The following is a 20,641-nucleotide window of genomic DNA, read 5'->3' as shown; positions in this document are numbered from 1 at the left end:
CACCTCTTCTTAATATCTTCTGCTTCTGTTAGGTCCAGACCATTCCTGTCCTTTATTGAGCCCATCTTTGCATGAAATGTTCCTTCGATATCTCTAATTTTCTTGAAGAGATCTCTAGTCTTTCCCATTCTGTTGTTTTCCTCTATTTCTTTGCATTGATCGCTGAAGAAGACTTTCTTATCTCTTCTTGCTATTCTTTGGAACTCTGCATTCAGATGCTTATATCTTTCCTTTTCTCCTTTGCTTTTCGCCTCTCTTCTTTTCACAGCTGTTTGTAAGGCCTCCCCAGACAGCCATTTTGCGTTTTTGGTTTTTTTTTTTCATTTGTGTCTTATAATATTGTCTCCTTAGGTAAGTTTATTCCTAGTTATTTAATTCTTTTTGTTGCATTGGTGAATCGATTGTTTCCTTAATTTATATTTCTAATTTTTCATTGTTAGTGTATAGAAATGTAAGTGATTTCTGTGTATTGATTTTGTATCCTGCAACTTTGCTAAGTTCATTGATTAGCTCTAATTTTCTGATCCTATCTTTAGGATTTTTCTATGTACAGTGTCATAACATCTGCAAACAATGAGAGCTTTCCTTCTTCTTTTCTGATCTGGATTCCTTTCATTTCTTTTTCTTCTCTGATTTCTGTAACTAGGACTTCCAGAACTATGCTGAATAATAGTGGCAAAAGTGCACACCCTTGTCTTGTTCCTGATTTTAGGGGAAATGCTTGTAATTTTTCACTATTGAGAATAATGTTTGCTGTAGGCTTATCATATACATCCTTTACTGTGTTGTGGTAGGTTCCTTCTATGCCTATTTTTTGAAGAGATTTACTCATAAATAGGTGCTGAATTTTATCAAAGGCTTTTTCTGCATCTATTGAGATTATCATATGGTTTTTATCTTTCAATCTGTTAATATGATGAATCACATTGATTGGTTTGCATATACTGAAGAATCCTTGCATCCCTGGAATAAACCCTAGTTGATCATGATGTATGAGCTTTACAGTGTGTTGCTGAATTCTGTTTGCAAAATTTTGTTGAGGATTTTTGCATTTATGTTCATCAGTGATATTGGGCTGTGGTTTTCTTTTTTGTGTTGTCTTTGTCTGGTTTTGGTATCAAGGTGGCCTCTTAGAGTGAGTTTGGAAGTGTCCTTCCTCTGCAATATTTTGTAAGAGTTTTAGAAGGATACGCATTAGCTCTTCTCTGAATGTTTGATAAAATTCTCCTGTGAAGCCATCTGGTCCTGGGCTTTTGTTTTTTGGGAGATATTTGATCACAGCTTCAATTTTGTTGCTTGTAATTGGGTTGTTCATGATTTCTTTTTCTTTCAGGTTCAGTCTTGAAAGATTGAACTTTTCTAAGAATCTGTCCATTTCTTCCAGGTTATCCATTTTATTACCATATGGTTCTTCATAATAAGTCTCTTATCATCCTTTGTATTTCTCCATTGTCTGTTGAGACTAACCTCTTCTTTTTCATTTCTAATCTTGTTGATTTGATTCTTCCTCCTTTTTTTCTTGATGAGTCTGGCTAAAGGTTTGTCAAGTTTTATTATCTTCTCAAAGAACCAGGTTTTAGTTTTTATTAATCTTTACTTTTGTTTCTTTCATATCTTTTTCATTTATTTCTGTTTGGATCTTTATGACTTCTTTCCTTCTACTAATTTTTTTTTTTTTGGTTCTTCTTTTTCCAGTTATTTTAGGTGTAAAGTTATGTTGTCTATTGGATGTTTTTCTTATTTCCTGAGGTAAGATTGTATTGCCATAAACTTTCCTCTTAGAACTGCTTTTGCAGCATCCCATAGGTTTTGAGTTGTCATGTTTTCATTGTCATTTGTTTCTAGAAGTTTTTTGATTCCCCTTTTGATTTTTTCAGTAACCTGTTGGTTATTTAGAAACATATTGTTTATTCTCCATGTGTTTGTGTTTCTTACATTTTTTTTTCCTTGTAATTGATACCTGGTCTCATAGCCTTGTGGTCAGAGAAGATGCTTGGTACGATTTCAGTTTTCTTAAATTTGCTGAGATTTGATTTGTGACCCAAGATGTGGTCTGTCCTGGAGAATGGTCCATGTGGACTTGAGAAGATGTATTCTTCTGTATTTGGATGGAACGTCCTGTAAATATCAGTGAGAGCCGTCTCATCTAATGTATAATTTAAGACGCATGTTTTCTGATTAATGTTCTGTTTTGATGACCTGTCCATTGGTGTGGGTGGGGTGTTAAAGTCTCTTACTACTATTGTGTTACTGTCAGTGTCTCCTTTTATGTTTGTTAGTGTTTGTCTTATGTATTGAGGCGCTCCTATGTTGGGTGCATAGATATTTACAATTGTTATGCTTTCCTCTTGGATTGATTCCTTGATCATTATGTAGTGTCCTTCCTTATCTCTTATAATCTTCTTTATTGTAAAGTATATTTTGTCTGATATGAGAATTCCTACTCCAGCTTTCTTTTGCTTCCCATTTGCATGGAACATATTTTTCCATCCTCTCACACAGACTATATGTGTCTTTAGGTCTGAAGTGGGTGTCTGGTATGTAGCATATATATGGGTCCTATATATATAACCCATATATATATGGGTTTTTGTATCAATTCAGCCAGTCTGTGTCTTCTGGTTGGAGCATTTAATCCATTTACTTTTAAAGTAATTATCAATATATATGTTCCTATTGCCATTTTCTTAATTGTTTGGGGATGATTTTGTAGATTTTTTTTCTTCTTTTATGTTCCTTGACTATATAAGTCCCTTTAACATTTGTGTAAAGCTGATTTTGTGGTACTGAATTCTCTTAACTTTTGCTTATCTGAAAAGCTTCTTATTTCTCCATCAATCTTGAATGAGATCCTTGCCAGGTACCGTTATCTTGGTTGTAGATTTTCCCCTTTGAATGCTTTAAATATATCCTGCCATTCCCTTCTGCCCTGCAGTTTCTGCTGAAAGACAGCTATTAAGTGTAGGGTGTTTCCCTTGTATGTTACTTGCTGCTTCTACTTTGCTGCTGTTAATATTCTTTCTTTGTGTTTAGTCTTTATTAGTTTCATTGGTATGTGTCTTGGCATGTTTCTCCTTGGCTTTATCCTCTGTGGGAGCCTTTCTGCTTCTTGGACTTGATTGACTATTTCCTTTTCCATGTTGGAGACTTTTAAAACTGTAATCTCTTCAAAAATTTTCTCATACACTTTCTTTTTCTCTTCTTCTTCTGGGACCCCTATAATTCAAATGTTAATGCATTTGATATTGTCTCAGTGATCTCTGAGAATTATTTTCATTCTTTTTACTTTATTCTGCTTTTCAGAAGTTATTTCCACCATTTTATCTTCCAGCTTACTGATTTGTTCTTCTGCCTCAGATATTCTACTATTGATTCCTTCTAGAGTATTTTCAATTTCAGTAATTGTGTTGTCTCTGTGTGTTTATTCTTTAATTCTTCTCTTTGTTTATTGATTCTTGCATATTCTCCATTTTGTTTTCAAAGTTTTTGAGCATCTTTGCTATCGTTATTCTGAATTCTTTTTCAGGTAGTTTGCCTATTTCCTCTTCATTTATTAGACTTCTGTGTTTCCAGTTTGTTCCTTCATTTGTGTAGTATTTCTTTGCCTTTTCGTTGTTATTATTATTTTTAACTTATTGTGTTTGAGGTCTCCTTTTCCCAGGCTTCAAGGTTGAATTCTTTCTTCCTTTTGGTTTCTTCCTTCCTAAGGTTGGTCCAGTGGTTTGTGTAAGATACATATAGGGTGAGATTTGTGCTGAGTTTTTGTTTGTTTTTCCTCTGATGGGCAAGGCTAAGTGAGGTGGTAATCCTGTCTACTGATGATTGGGTTTGTATTTTTGTTTTGTTTGTTGTTTAGATGAGGTGTCCTGCACAGGGTGCTACTGGTGATTGGGTGATGATGCCAGGTTGTGTATTCAAGTGCTTTTCTTTGTGTGATTACTCACTATTTTATTCTCCCTAGGGTTAGTTCTCTGGTAGTCTAGGGTCTTGGAGTCTGTGCTCCCACCCCAAAAGCTCAGGACTTGATCTGTGTTCAGGAATGAAGATTCCACAAGTGGTTTGTTATGGCAAAGTGAGATTAAAAGAAATATCTAAAAATGAGAAACCAAATATGAACCCCAGACAAATGGAAGTGACAAAATCAGGCAAATAATAATTAAAATAAGAGAATATACACATATACATATACACCCATGAACAAAGTCAAAACAGTAAAAAAATACAGTAGATTGACCCAATGAACAAAGGTAACCAAAATTGATACCCACCAGTTAAGAACAAAACTAACTAAAGCACAAACTGGAAAACAAAACTAAAGCAAGGTGCCAAGTGGGGAATAAAGCAATGAAAACAAAGCTAATAAACCAGTCCATTCTGAAGGAGATCAGCCCTGGGATTTCTTTGGAAGTAATGATGCTAAAGCTGAAACTCCAGTATTTTGGCCACCTCATGTGAAGAGCTGACTCATTGGAAAAGACTCTGATGCTGGGAGTGATTGAGCGCAGGAGGAGAAGGGGATGACCGAGGATGAGATGGCTGGATGGCATCACTGACTCAATGGACATGAGTCTGAGTGAACTTGGGGAGTTGGTGATGGACAGGGAGGCCTGGTGTGCTGCAATTCATGGGGTCACAAAGAATCAGACACGACTGAGCAACTGAACTGAAATGAACTGAACAAATATTTTGAGAGGAAAGAAAAGAAAGAATAGATATGCAAAGTTAAATAGAGGTAGATGAAGAAGATTTATATACATTAAAGATTAATTGCAAGGGGAAAAGAATAGTAGGAAAGATGAATAAATCTAGCAAAAAATATAATAAGTTTTTAAAAATTAAGAATTAAAGTTATAAAAAAAATGGAAGAAAAAAAGCAGAAGAAAGAAAAAAGAAATAAGGAAAACTCCACAGAACTGCAAAAGCCCAACATGGAGGCAAAGGTTTAAACAACAATAAAAAATGCGACTTAATATACACATACAGATATTCACCCATAAGCAGAATCAAAACAGTCCAGCAAAAATAAAGTACAATAGATTGACCTGGTGAACAAAGGAAACCAAAAATTATATCTACCAGAACAAAACTAACTAAAGCACAAAGTGGAAAACAAAACTCTAGTGACGTTCCAGTTGGGGAATAAAGCAATGAAAATAAAACTAACAGTTATGTTGAGAGGAAAGAAAGAAAGAATACATATGCAAAGTAGAGGTAGATGAAGAAGATTTGTATGCATTAAACATTAACTGCAAGGGGAAAAGAACAGTAGGAAAGGCAAACAAAGGAATAAATCTAGAAAACATAATGGTTTAAATAATTAAAAATTGAAATTAGAAAAAGAGAGAAAAAGAAGGAAAACCTCACAGAACTGAAAAAGCCCAATGTAGAGGCCGAGGTGTATAACAACAGTAAAAAATGTGACTGAGAAAAATAAAAAGCTGAATACTCAATCAGATTTCATAGTGCCAATAAAATCAACAACTTCCACAATTTTAGAACACCAGACTCTGTTCAGATATGAGTTAAAACCCTTGAACATTAGGTTAATAGATGTGTTGTTGACACTTTTTCTACTGCCATGAAGGTTTAGGATAGAAGGTATATTAAATGGTTAATAAACCATTCCTCAGTGGAGCAACTGTAGAAATTCACAGCTGCCTGCACATGAGTTCAGTAAGGTTTATAATAAGAAAAGTATAGTTATTTACTCAGGAAATGAAAATAGCCAAGTGGCAGGATAGCTCTCTAAAACAGATGCATCACTTCGTTCTGCTGTTTATTGCATGCATATTCTCATTTATCTTGGTTTCCTGGGGCCCCTTTGTAGTTGAACCCTGACAACGGTAAATCCAACAGAAATGATGAGACACAGTGATAAATCAAAGAGCAATTAAATAAATGGAAAACACGCTTGGTATTGTGGTTGCAAACAATTTGTATAGTATTTAACAGGAGAATAAGACAGCCTCTGATTATGCCAAGAGTATAACCAATGTATTTTCAAAATCATTAAGACTGTTTAGTTATTTGGCATAAATACATAGAAGATAATTAATGTATGGAAACGATCAGTCACATTGTGACTATTATTAAGAAGCCTTTAAAAATGAAATTCCTTAATCTTTAAAGCTATTTCTCTCATTCACTGAATCAATTCCTGGTTCTGGTAGAAACTTCACCTTTTTCTGGTCAATTCTGTCACAGTAATATTGGATTCCATTTTGAAACCTACACTTGGCTAGAACTCTAATCAAAGTTAAAAACATTCTGTTCTTGATACTGATCCAATTGCTTAGCCTCTACCCTAGAGGATTTGTATTAACTGTAACACTCTTGTGCACTGTGAAATTTCTCTTGATTTAAACAATACTTGAAACATATCCTGTCTGTAATATACCAAAGGTAAATGGTGATCAGTCATACATTTTTGAAAACTGTAGATCTGTTAGCCTTCAGTTTAATCACAGTATCTATACATCCTTTATTTTTACACAAGAGAAGCATCTGAGCATATTGTTGGCTCAGTAAAACTGCAGGATGTACTATGTAGCTTATTTCTTAATTAAATATGTTGAATAATTAATATCAATCAAAGCTAGAAATAACTAAATAGCTTAAAATCCTTTTATAAAATATCTTCCTTTTAAGTCCTGAGTTTTATTGCACTGAAACAGAGTCAAACTGTTATTTTGACTTATCATGCACATGTTGTCCTTCCAGGATTTTCCGTGTTATTTGACAGGCTTCTTTACACTTTGTTTGAAAAATATAACATAAGCTTTGCAATAACACACATGAAATGAAATCAGTGCAAATACCGTCTGTATAAACTTGACAAGTTCAGTTCATGGAAAAAGTTGAAATATCAACAAGGTCTTGGTCAGAAGGTTACAACATTGGCCTGCTATAATTATTATTATTTTATCTCTCTTAGCAACAGATTATGGTTTGTTTAAGCTAAATAGTTCTTTAGGAGACTGACATTGAGATGATTTAGTACATAATAGGGCTTGGGTTGTTAAACTACAAAGAATTAATCCCACTAGATTTCACAAATAGCACCTGCTCAAGCCTGCTAGAGTTGTCTCTCTGCACGGAATGTATCAGAGCAAAATTTGGCAGAACCCATAGACTGAATTATCAAAACTCCAGAATGTTTGCTCTAAAAGAAACCTGCTCTCTTTTTACTACTGAGTATTTGTTTGGAAATTAACCTTGAATTAGCCATTTCAAATGTCTAAGTAATCACAAAAATAATTTTAAATGTTGTGAGATATATAATAGGTAGTAGTAATCCACTCCAGTACTATTGCCTGGAGAATCCCATGGACAGAGGAGCCTGGTGGGCTACAGCCAATGGGGTCGCAAAGAGTCAGACACGACTGAGTGACTTCACTTAGTAATTGCTCTAAAAAAAAATCTTTTAAGAGGGATACAGAGTCTTCTGACTTCCCCAGTGGCTCAGGAGTATAGAATCCACCTGCAATGCAGGAGATGCAGGAGTAGCAGGTTCAATCCCTGGGTCAGGAAGATCCCCTGGAAGAAGAAATGTTAACCCACTTCAGTATTCTTGCCAGGATAATCCCATGGGCAGAGGAGCCTGGCGGGTACCGTCCAGAAGGTAACAAAGAGTGACATGACTGAGCGACTGATGAGAGTCTTCTAGAGTAATTATGGATACAAGTGTATCATTGGGTGTAAACTTGGAAATAAGAAATTTTGCAAGTTCAGTAAGTAGCTTTTCCCAGTTCATGTGGTAGATTGGCCTTTCCTTGGTACAAACCCTCTCGTATCTTTTTTATAAGGGCACTAATCCTATCATGATGGCTCCATCCTCATGACTTCATGTAACTCTAATTATTTCTTAAAGGCCCCATCTCTAAATACCCTCACACTGGGTACTAAGTGTACAATTTAGAGGGTGTTAGAATTTCAACATAAGAATTTGGCAGTTCATAACAGTGCATATGTGTATATTTGATAGGAATATAAAGATTAGAAACCACTAGCAGTGTGCTGAGGCTTTCAAAATATAAATCTTTAGGATGTTTAATAAAAATCATAATGTTAGAGCATTTTTCCTATAACTTTCATATTTTTATTATATAAGTGCCACAATTTTTCTCTGTAGTAAATATTATTTTCCTCCTTGAATCTGTCACTAATAAATACTTATAGTAATTTTGTAGGGCAAATGATCCAGTTGTTTTTACTACTAGAATCAGATTTACTTTAAAAATTATATTTTCTGTAGTTCATTCTGTGTTTCTTTTCTAGACTCAGAAAAAAATGCAAATGTTCTTATTCAAATGTAGCAAATGATATCTTCATTTTTATTTGATTAACTCCTTATGAAAGAAAAGGTGTTGAAATCTTTTCTGGAAATTCTCTGTAAAGTCTGAATTATCTTTGGCATGCAGTGAAATGAGTATGTGAAAAAATATTGGGACTGAACACTTGTAACATGTCAAGCTGCTTTCTGGTGATTTAATGAAACATGTAGTAAATAGTTCAGCTTTATGCAATAAGGAAAGTATTCATCATTTTAATGTTAAACATAAAGATAGTTCGCTAATATCTGGTATAAAAACTCGTGTGTCAAAGATATTATGGCAAGTCCATCATCAAGTAAAAGATCTCAAAAGTATAAAAAGACTAATGTTATTACCATAGCAAAACTTATTTAGCTTGTTTTATATAAACATTGTTTATTAATTACTAGAGTCAAGTTAGTTTTAATATTTATAATTTATCTAATTCTATATATTTGAACTGTAGCACATATTTTAGGATATTATAACTTATGCATAAGGAAAGTCGTGGTACCTAAAGTAGCCCTAGCATGAAAACACATCCTTGGAATATATTATTTAAGAATAAGTACTATCAATCAGGAGATACCTTGGGATATATAAATTCCACTTACTAATGGAGAGTCCCGTGGACAGAGGAGCCTGGTGGGCTATAGTCCATGGGGTCACAAAGGGTCAGACATGACTGAACATGTAACACAACACAATGCTGTGAAAGAGCTCTGTAATATATTCAGGAGAAGAAATAATTTAGATAAGACATTTATACTTTACAAGGAAAAGTTAATTTAGTTATAATTTATATACCATAAACTTCACTATTTTAAAGTGTACAATTTAGAGGTTTTTAGTATATTTTCAGACTTGTGCACCACTGCTCTTACTTACTTCTAAAACATTTTATCATCCATAAATGGAACTTTGTATCCATAGTCACTTTTCTCCTTTCCCTCAGCTCCTGGCAACCACGAATCTATTTTTCATCTCTATGAATTTGCCTATACTGGACTTTTCATACAAATAGAATTATACAGTATGTGTCTTTTGTATCTGACTTTTTTCATTTAGCATAATGTTTTCAGAGTTCACTTATGTTTAGGCATATATCAGTATTCCATTTCTTTTATGGCTGAATAGTATTCACTGTGTAAATATATCACATTTTATCTATTTCATTAGTTGTTGGACGTTTGGGCTGTTTCCATTTGAGAAGTTTGCTATTTTAAATAATGCTGTTACGAAAATTTGTGCACAAGTTTTTGTACCCCTGTGCCTTCAGTTCTCTTGAGGTATATACATAGAATTGGAATTGCTGGGTCGCGGAGTAACATGTTAAGCTTTTGGAGGAAAGTCAAACTGCTTTCAAAAGTGGTCACCCCTAATGTGATGACATCACTGACTAGGTATATTAGGCAATTCCAGAGCTTTATACCTCTACAAAATCACCTGATAAGCTAGCGAAAAATAATCAGAATCAACTTGCTCAGAACTCTGAAATCCTCAAAAACTTATCATAACCAGAGGAAAGCATAATGATAAAAGACATTGCTGCATTTTACTAAGGGAGAGCTCTGGCGTTTTAAGTTGTTTCTCACTGTCCCCACTCCTTGATTAGCAGTAGGTATTATGATGACAGCCAGAAATCCTGGTGCAGGTTGCAAGGCCAGCAGGAGCAATATAGACCTTATCCTCAAAGAATGGTGGCTGTGGATTTCAACCTGTATGGTGGATTCTTGAAAGACCAGTGCAAGGGCTTGCCATTGTTTTGCCTGATTTGGACTATTGCCTTGGCTAAGATGGTTCCTTGGGTGGTATTTCCAAAAAAAAATATATCAAGGAAAAAATATTGGCCATGGCATTCTTGCATTTATACAGGCAACAAATAGACCAAAAATGTTAGGAAGCATGACATTGAGAGAGAGGGAGAACATTTAAAAGAAACCCTTTTAAGGGTTTCCCAAGTGGTACTTGCCAATGCAGGAGACATAAGAGAAGCAGCTTTGATCCCTGGGTCAGGAAGAGCCCCTGGAGGAGGACATGCCAACTCACTCCAGTATTCTTACCTGGAGAATCCCATGAACAGAGGAGCCTGGTGGGCTGTAATCCATAGGGTTGCAAAGAGTTGGACACAACTGAAGCAACTTGACATGCATGCAAGCAGGGGCTTTTAAAAGCTTGTGCTTATATCAAATAATTAAGAAGGCAATGCACATGCCCAGAACCAGACATATACTCAGAAAAGGTCTAAGAGAACCTTATTCTTTTACCTTCAGCTCACCTTCATGGTACACACAAACACAAGTGAAGGCTAAGACAGAGTTGTGAAAAGTCTGGCTAAATGTAAAAGGTGTGTACTAAAACAGAGCCCAAGTATAAACTGGGAATTTCAGTGGTCACACATGAAAAAGAATAAACAAACAAGCAAAACACAATAAATCACAATAAGCAGTTGTAGTCCTGGGGAATGAAAATAATGTGATTTCCAGAGCTTTCACATTATAATATTCAAAACGTCCAATTTTCACCAAAATAATGACAAGACATGCAAAGAAAGAAGGAAATAGGGCCTACTCGCAGGAAAAGAGACATTAATAGAAACTCTAGCTGAAGTATCTGGGCATTGGACTTATTAGACAAAGATTTTAGATCAAGTATTTTAAATATACTCAAAGTGCTAAATGAAACTATGGACAAAGAATGGAAGGAAGCCAAGAGAATAATGGTCTCATCAAAGAAAAAATATCAATAAAAGTTATAAATTATTTTTTAAAGAATAGTCAAATAGACATCTGGAACCTAAACATATAATAACTGAGATGAAAAGTCCACTAGAGGATTGCAACAGATTTCAGCAGAAAAAAGAATCAATGAAATTAAAATAGATCAATTTATTCAGCCTGAGAAGCCAAAAGAGAAAAGAATGAAGATGAATGAAAGAAAAGAAAAAATGGATCCTGAGATCTACAGGGCACCATCAAGTGGAACAGCATGCACAAAATTGCAGTCTCAATTTTAGAGGAGAGGAAAGAAACAGAATGTTTAAAAAAGTATTGAGCAAAAACACCTCTTATTTGATAAACTATGTAAATTCACACATACCAGAAGCCCTAAGAACTTCAGGAAGGATAAATCCAGAGAGACCCACACAAACAAACATTATAGTGGTGGCTTAGATGGTAAAGAATCTGCCTGCAATGCGGAAGACCAGGTTCAGTCCCTGGGTTGTGAAGATCCTCTGAAAAAGGAATGGTAACCCACTCCAGTATTCTTGCCTGGAGAATACCATGGACAGAGGAACCTGGCAGGCTAAAATCCATGGACTTGCAAACAGTCGGACACAACTGAGTGACTAACACATTCACATTCACTCATTCAAAGTGACTGCAACATTTTAGTTCCCCACCAACAATATATGAGTGTTCTGGTTTCTCTACATCCTCACCAACTCTTGGTTAATGTCTTTTTTATTATAGCCATCTTAGTGAAAGTAGGGTGGTATTTCATTGTTTTTAATTGCATTTCATAATGACTAATGAAATGCTGAGCATTTTTTTTTTATGTACCTATTAAGAAAATGTCTTAAACTGACAATTGGAACAGAATCTATCAGCCTTTGATCCAGCTAATGTGAAGACAATTCAAGAAATATTCAATGAGACAAATTCATTTAACCACCAAGTTCAGTCAAGGATAATTACTATGCCTGTCCTGCTGGCAAAACTGGACCTAAGGAACTCTGTTCTCATGTGAGGACAAACTGATGAAAAACACTTACCAGAGCTTATAAAGAAATCCTACAGAAGACAGGAAAAAATAAAAAGCAAAACAAAACAAAACAAAAAAACATCATTCAAAGTCCAAGGGGAAGCCTATCTTTGGGGAAAAAAAAAAAACCCAATGTAACATTTCAGAAGTTGTTCTGCATTTTCAGTATGATATGGCCTGAACTCTATAAAATAAGCATGGAAGACTATAATCTGAGAACCAATTGAAATGAAAATGTGAAGAAAATGCAAAGAATTGATGAAGGTAAACATCTCATGAGTAATAGAATTAGCATCTCTATTTGAGGAAATAAAAAATGTCTAAGTAAGCAGTACGGAGAATTAGCAAGGTGAAGAACAAACGTAAGAAACTCTCCTTGAATTAACTGGACAGTGACAAAGAGGTCAAATGATAAGTTTAAGGAGACTGAGGAAGGGGACAGGAACCTACACAAAATTATAGGCATAGCTACAGAAGAAATCTGGACAACTATTTAAACACAGTTCAGATGATATTCATGTATTTCTAGGTCACCACTCTGAGAAAGGTGAGAATTTTAGTTCCTGGCTTACTATCCATTCTTATTGGTACTACTATTCTGATGATTCTTGATCATTGGAAATTGTAACTAGTACATAGATGATATTTCTTACACACCACCCTCTTAGTTCCTTATCAGTCATCAAATCAGTCATCATTCATAAATGATGTAAAATTAGCTAAACCACACCACTTTTGTGATCTCAGGTTTGAGCATCTCACTCTCTGTCTTCTTCCTGCTTTACGGTAAGCTCATTCTCTCTCTTACATATAAGCTCAGTTCTGCTGCTGCGCCAGAAATTTACACTCCGTAGGCCTTATCACATTTTCACTTTCCCTCTTCAGGTACTCATATTCCTTCTTCCTCAGCTTATATTCTAGTAGTAATCATTATAATCACTACTTCTGACTCTCCTAAACTGTCACATTTTCATGGAAAAAAAAGACAAACAGATTTTTGTTAATTCCAACTCTTGCCTACCACATTTCTATACCAGTGCAATAGAATAGAATAGTTAAAACTGCAAAGTTATGCTGACTAGCTTCTTTTTAAGTTCATGGTAGAACTGGATGGTCCATAGAGCTGCCATACTGTCCTGATATTTTCATTCTCACTGTTGGCCTGAGGACCATTTTATGCCTTTCTTCTGAAACATCCAATAGATCATGACCATCCTCACTCTCAGCTATGATTCACATTTGACTAAAAAAATATAAATTGAATTAATCAGGAGGAATTCTCCACTTCTTTACACCAAACTGCATATTCATATACTTTGCCTCCCTCCTCTTACAATATAGAAGCTTATTATCACTTCCATTTAAGTCTCACCTCCCACTTGTATGGTTGTATAATAGATCCTAACCTATCTCACCTATTTTAGGTCCCTTTACCAATAGTTTTCCCTGTTCTTATGCTAACTTTCCATACCCTAATTTTCTCCTCTCCATTGAATTATTCCCCTCTGAATACAAATATACTATATTTTCCATCTTTGAAGGAAATTCTTTTGTTTCAATAGCTTCTTCTTAGCCACCACCCCATTTATTTGCTTACCTTTACAGCAGTATTCTTTGGAAGAGTTTTCTATACTCTTTTCTCCAGTCTTTTACATGCTTTCTTAAGTCCACTCCGATCAAAGTTTCACCACAGCAAAACAACTAATCCTAAAGTCGCCAACTACCAGATTGCTAAATCCAAGAGTCAATTCCTGGACCTTCTCATGCTTTACCTGTTAGCAACCATAGCTGATACCTTCTCTTCTTGAAGCATTTTCCTTATTGGCTATCACTCTGTTGATTCTCTTTCTGCCTCTTAAGCTCCCTCTTCATCAGTAATTTCTCAACTACTTTACCTTTAAACAGTGGCGTGCTTTGGGACTAAATCTCTGGATTTCTCTGAAGTGATTTCAATCACATAGGATGACTTAAACACTATTTACTTATTGCCCATCCTTAAACTCCAAGCTCAGTATCTCTATACAGAAATCTAATAGGTAATCCTAAATTTCAAAACTGATCAACTGGTTTAATTTCACTTAAAATCCACCTCTCTTGCAGTCTTCCTCATATCCCATTAATTGCTCAAATAATGTAATAATATAATCAAATTTGAGCTTCGAAAATATCACTACTTTACATTGTGTATTAAAGAAGAGTAAGAGCAGATTTGAGGATATCAGTTACAAAGCTAAGGAAAGCATATAAAGACAATGAGAACGAATATACTATTCAAAAGAAAATTTTGGAACTGGTTCTTTGAAAAAATATCATGTTGTATTCTTCACAATACAGCAAAATACATATCAAATATATTTAATAATAAAATAGAAAAATAAAATCATCAAAACTTTCATTTAAAGTAACTTCAGTCAACCAATGTGATTTTATATTCATTTAAAATTTTTATTTACTAAGAATAACATAGAAAATAAGATAATGTATGAACTAAAAAAGAAAGATGAAAAATTATATGTTGCATATTTTGTATTAATCCAACATTTTACTGTAAAAAATGCTTCAAAATATACAAATTAAAATTTTGTCTCCATGTAGAGTATTTTGGTTTAAATTTTATTCTTTTATTCTTTGCCAAATTTTCTATTTGAATTTGTATTAACTTTAAAATTAAAAACTTGCATTATGCTTTTTAATAAGGAAAGTGACTTTTAGAGAAAGAATTTTTAAAGCAGATCAAATAGAAATATTTATAAAAGTAAATTCCCAGCATTACTTTGGTTCAGTTCAGTTCAGTTGCTCAGTTGCTCAGTTATGTCTAACTCTTTGTGACCCATGGACTACAGCACGCCAGGCTTCCCTGTCCATCAGCAACTCCTAGAGCTTACTCAAATTCATGTCCATCAAGTCAGTGATACCATCCAACCATCTCATCCTCTGTTGTCCCCTTCTCCTCCTGCCTTCAGTCTTTCCCAGCATCAGGGTCTTTTCAAATGAGTCAGTTCTTTGTATCAGGTGGCCAGTGTATTGGAGTTTCAGCTTTAGCATCAGTCTTTCCAATGAATATTCAGGACTGATTTCCTTTAGGATAGACTGATTGGATCTCTTTGCAGTCCAAGGGACTCTCAAGAGTCTCCTCCAACACCACAGTTCAAAGGCATGAGTTCTTTGGCGTTAGCTTTCTTTTAGTCCCAACTCTCACATCCATACATGGCTACTGGAAAAACCATACCTTTGACTAGACAGATGTTTGTTGGCAAAGTATTGCCTCTGCTTTTTAATATTCTGTCTAGGTTGGTGATAGCTTTTCTTCCAAGGAGCAAGTGTCTTTTAATTTCATGGCTGCAGTCACCATCTGCAATGATTTTGGAGCCCCCCAAAATAAAGTCTCTCACTGTTTCCACTGTTTCCCCATCTAATTGCCATGAAGTGAAGGGACTGGATGCCATGATCTTAGTTTTCTGAATGTTGAGTTTTAAGCCAGCTTTTTCACTCTCCTCTTTCACTTTCATCAAGAGGCTCTTTCATTCTTCACTTTCTGCCATAAGGGTGGTGTCATCTGCATATCTGAGATTATTGATATTTCTTCTGGCCCTGTATTTTCCATGATGTACTCTACATATATGTTATATAAGCAGGGTGACAATATGCAGCCTTGACGTACTCCTTTCCTGATTTGGAACCAGTCTGTTGTTCCATGTATAAGTGTTCCAGTTCTAAGTGTTGCTTCTTGACCTGCATACAGATTTCTCTGGAGGCAGGTCAGGTGGTCTGGTATTCCCATTTCTTTAAGAATTTTCAACAGTTTGTTGTGAATTACTCTGTTTAGGACAATATTGTAAGCATCCTCTTCTTGTTTCAAATGGAACCAAGAGGGATCAAGGCATCTTGATCTTCTTACAGAAGAGGGATCTTCTGTAATGGGATGTGATTTGAAAACCCTGTATAAGATATTGTTTAACTTCACATTTTGTGGAGATAATGGATTCCCTCAAGAATTCTGTGAGCAAGAGATATGAACAAATCTTGAAATAATTCTTTCCTTCTTTCTGAGGGCTTCATAAAACCCAAACCAGAAATGTAAATTCATATTCCACTTGGAACAAAGGTCAGTATTCATTATCTTTTGAATTCATAAAAATTAAAGGCAGTATTTTTTCCAAAATAAGATGATAGGGAAAAATCTGGAGATTTAAGAGACTGAACATAGCTTTCAATGGGGCAGGGTGTGGAGAAATTCAATGAGTTTGCTTTAGGTTATTTATTTCTGAAATATTTCTTCTACAGAGTGCACCCTTTAAGGCACACTGCCTTCCACAGGACGTGGAATGTTGAAGAAAATTAACAGATATAATTTAGCAGTCAGTTATTATTAGCAAATAATAGCAGACCAATTTTATCTTTTTCTTTATGGGACACTAAGCAATAGTCTTTGATCATTCCTTATTCAAATATAGTTTTTGACTCAATCCATCATAAAATTTCATTAAGGTACTACTAACACAGAAACACAGAGGTCTTTAAGATAAGGGATATGCATTATTACTGTCTAATCCATACTGTCTGATACAGATTTTATAAAATATCCTAGATTCTAGTCAACATTCTGTGACAATTGCTCATTTACCCTAAAATTAGAATTAAATTTACTGTGCTATAATCTATCAGTAAATGTACTTCTAATTCTATGCGTTCCAGTTTATGTAGTTTTGCCAAAGGTGAGCTGTTGAAAAACAAAGTAATAGGCTTCTACCCCAATAGCAATGATCATTACTGAGTGTACTTAGGAGTATTCCTGGTCCATATGTGTTCTGATCACTCTTTATCCCACTGTCCAGGCCCAAGCCCGTCCAGGGAAACAAGACTGCATTGCTTTGGGAAAATGCCATGTTGCAGACAGGGCCTAAGGAAGGTGCTTACTCTTAGTCACACTTCCTCAATTCTTGATATACTTACTATCCTTCCTTTTCTGTCCTGCAGAAAAGATTGTGGCACATTATGTACTAATTTAAAATTTATTTAAATTAATTAAAAATAATGTACTGATTTTAAATTAATGTCAGTTTGCAGATCTCATCACAGTGATAGGTATCTTGGAAATTAAGAGACATTGGCAGACACTATAATATTTGTCTACTCCTTCCCTTTTCCCTCACCCCTAAGTTACATGTAGTGCCAACAACATATCTTATCAACACCTTTCTAACCATAATACACGTTCTGAAAATTGCCATGAATGCTTACTGTATATTTTCTGTGATCAGTCAGATGAGTGAAAAAACATTTAATCCCAAAAAGTCTGATTTCAAAGTAAGACTTTAATAAGACGATCTCTAGAAATATAGTTTAAGTAACTTAAAATTGCTGAACATATTTTATTCAATAAAATATACTGTGGTCACAATGACTTAAATGCACTCTAATTGGAAATATCTTATCTTGAAGTTCAGATTTGGATAACTTTAAATCAAGACCTTTGATCAGGGAAAGACTAGGCAATATTACCCATCCATATGTAATATAATTCACTAACATTTGAAAGCAACTGCAGTAAGATACACACACACACACACACACACACACACACACACACACACACACACACAGCCCTGTGATTTTTCTACAAGCCCAAATTCTAGGAGCATGAAGAATTTGAGTCAAAACATAAAATCGATACTTTAAAAAATGAAAGAAGGCAAACAAAGGACAAAAGGGAAAAGAAAAATCCCCAAACTTCCACAATTTGAAAAAGTATTGACTTGGCTTTCCTCAAGTGCTATCTTGACCTAAAGTACATCCTGTGACTCAGATTCCAATTACTGTTACAGTCTTTCTGGTCCAAATTGCTGAGAGGAAGGGAAGTACTGCTGTAGACACTTAAAGTGATTAAATAACCTTGTGTACAGAACCTTATAAAAGCTGCACCCTGAGAAAGATGCAATGTTTCTCATTTCTTTGTTCCTGTTTCACTTTTATGATCCCTTCTTGGAAGGAAGGTACATTCCGTCTCTATTTGAAAAAAGGTCTAGGTAACAATAACATTGCCAGAGTTGAAAAATGTGTTATAGCTGTTTTCCATATACTCACCATGAGGCTGGCTCACTCACCATAAGGTTGGCTTGTTTTCTAATGCCATTGTACTGGGTCCTTATTCAAAATATTCTTCATTAACTTCTCTTTGCAACTAGATGATAATAACTGTTATGCCCCTTATTTGTAAGAGATTTAACATTAGTGGATTCAGCAATTACTGTCTAAGACCCCCCTCCATTAGACATTCCATTAGGAAGAAAGTAGTTTAAGGACTATTAGGTTGGAATTTGAACCTGCCCATAGGTAGCAAGACCATATCAACTTTAAAATGCCTTTAGTGAAATAAGATGAAACATTCTAGGAGGTAAAAGTTCAAAGATATTTTCCCCAGCCATTTTCAATTTTATATAGCCTTATTATAATCACTTAATTGACAGGTTACATGGATTTTTCCACCCATTTTTGTTATTTTTATATCATAGGTGTTCCTTGTTTTAATCACCCCAAATGACAAAGCAATAACATGGAAAGATTTTTATTTTAACACAAGAGCTCCAAAATAAGGCAGTTTTTGCATGGCTTATTGTAAACCTTAATCGTTTAACTGAATCTCTTCCATAGCTATAGCTTATATTTAAAATTTTTAAAGGAACATTTTCAAAAAAATGGATTTCATCTTTTTTTCCAAGCAACTCTTGAATATTTTCCACAAATTCTAGGAAACACTATTCTTGAATATTTTCCACAAATCTACTAGGCTATTTCTAACTGATATTAAGTCACCAAGTGGTTGCCTGGAATAGATTATTATATCAAGCAGCAATATGCGGGCTACCACTACTAAAATGATCTTGGGAGTAGAGAAAAATACTTCTCCAGGAGGACAGGGTTACTTTTTCTGGTGGTGGGGGTGGTGGTGGTGGCTTACTTTAAATTGGAAGTTTGTAGAAAATAAAGAATCAGCAAAGTAAAAAGCGTAAATATATGTGGTTCTTTTTAGCAGTTTTGGTGTCAATTCCTATAGTTTTCTTCAACATGGAAGCAAATTCTATAACTGCTGTTCTCTTTTTACCCAAGCAGTTGCAGTTCAAGGAGAGAAGTAGATTAAGGATTACTTGCTGCTACGCTCATGAATTTTTACAGGCTTTCCTGACATAGGGATATATGCAATTTCCCTTTCATCTGAATCTAAACCAGTTTGGTGATAACCTTTGTTGATTGTATAACAAGAAAGTGAGCCTGATAACCTTATTTATTCTTAATAAGAGTAAATGCAACAAAATATAAATCAGTTTGAGTTGATTATTTTTATAAACTCTAAGACATATTTGCACAGACGTACTAGTAGAATTTCCCTGCCAACATCTCTGGGATTCTCCTAACCATTGCTAAGACTTCCAATAAACAATTTTAAAGGGGAAACCACACACAATTTTGCAGAATTTTTGCTGACCCATAGAAACTATTCTTTAGATTTTGAGCCAGGTCACGCCCAAAATGTCCATTCCAGTATAAGAGGGTTGTCATCAAGCATGCTGAGTAAATAAAGGCTGGTTCCTATGCTGTAACAGTAGGAAATGTCCTGTCATCCTGGCCTTAATCAGGATGAAATCTCTGAATATATTCAGTGTGCATAAACTTAGAAATACCAGCTCCTCTTAGGAAGGAACTAGAGATAGGCCAGTGTATATTGGGACTTGCAGAGGTTGTAAATAAAAATTCAGTGAATTTAGAAAGAATGGGAGAAAGGAACTGTGAACAGAGCCACTGCTTTCAACACACCCATATAAAAAGTGATGATTCTTTAACCTTCAAAACCATGCGTGAAAATAACTCCATTTTTGAAACGATTAGGGGAATTTTGTTATAGCCTACCAGTATGTTGATCTTCCCTGAACATATTTGATATTTATTATAGAAGAATCATGGAAGTTGTGATAAAAATTATATTAGTAGACATTGGACTCTGTGCCTTCCTTGGAACTTAGAGTTAGCTGTTTAAACAAGACTCAGCAACTTCAAGTGTAGCTCTTTTAGACTTAAGTAGGTCATTGGCCAGGTTATGAAACTCAGCAGAGTTGCATGTGCTCTTTCCTTCCACTTCTTATTTTGTTTTTCTTTTCCTTGTCATTACTTTATATCATCCCATGTCACAGCTTGTAGGTACTATATAAATTCTAAAGATTGATGTCTACCCACAGGAGCTTGTCCAAGAGCGCCCCACAAAGATCATACTATTCATTAGCTGTCAGCTGGTATATATCTTTTTTTACTCTGTCAGCTGTAGACCTAAAAGCATTTATTTTAAATTATTTCTTACTAATAACGATGTTCATCTTAGAGTAAGCATTCTATACTTTAAAATGATATGTGAGGAACTTTATTGTTAATTACTCATAGAAACTCTGGTCTTTTTTTCCTTTGATCATAATTATTTTTTTTACTTTAGCAGTAATAATAATAACTAATATTTGTTGATTAACTCAGTGTGCCAGCCTCTTTTCTCAGTGCTTTACTTTTATTAATTATTTTAA

Source organism: Capricornis sumatraensis, chromosome 17 (genome assembly GCF_032405125.1).
Source record: "Capricornis sumatraensis isolate serow.1 chromosome 17, serow.2, whole genome shotgun sequence".
NCBI lineage: Eukaryota > Metazoa > Chordata > Mammalia > Artiodactyla > Bovidae > Capricornis > Capricornis sumatraensis.
The sequence above is the reverse complement of the archived record's forward strand: the minus strand, read 5'-3'. Positions refer to the sequence as shown.